Raw genomic sequence first — 337 nt, forward strand, 5'->3', positions numbered from 1 at the left:
TCTAGATTATATTTTTAAATTTTCACTTGCTTATAATCATTTAATTTAAAAGGCATAGAGATCTTCCATCTGTTCTTTACTCTCCCAATACCTGCAGCCAGGCCTAGGACAGGCAGCAACCAGCAACTCCACCCAGGTCTCCTAGGTGGGTTGCAGGGACTCAGCGCCACCTACCGCCCTCTAGGGGATGCATCAGCTGGGAGTGAAATCAAAAGCAGATTCATGTCACTCAAAATAGGCATTATAGTATCAGATGCCGCAACTCTATATTCTTATCCAAATATCTGCCTGAAACTTAAGGTTATCATCTCAAATCCCAAAGTTAATTTAAATTAAA

The sequence above is a fragment of the Ochotona curzoniae genome, unplaced genomic scaffold, assembly GCF_017591425.1.
Source record: "Ochotona curzoniae isolate NIBS_2020 unplaced genomic scaffold, NIBS_Ocur_1.0 scaffold_4701, whole genome shotgun sequence".
Taxonomy (NCBI): domain Eukaryota; kingdom Metazoa; phylum Chordata; class Mammalia; order Lagomorpha; family Ochotonidae; genus Ochotona; species Ochotona curzoniae.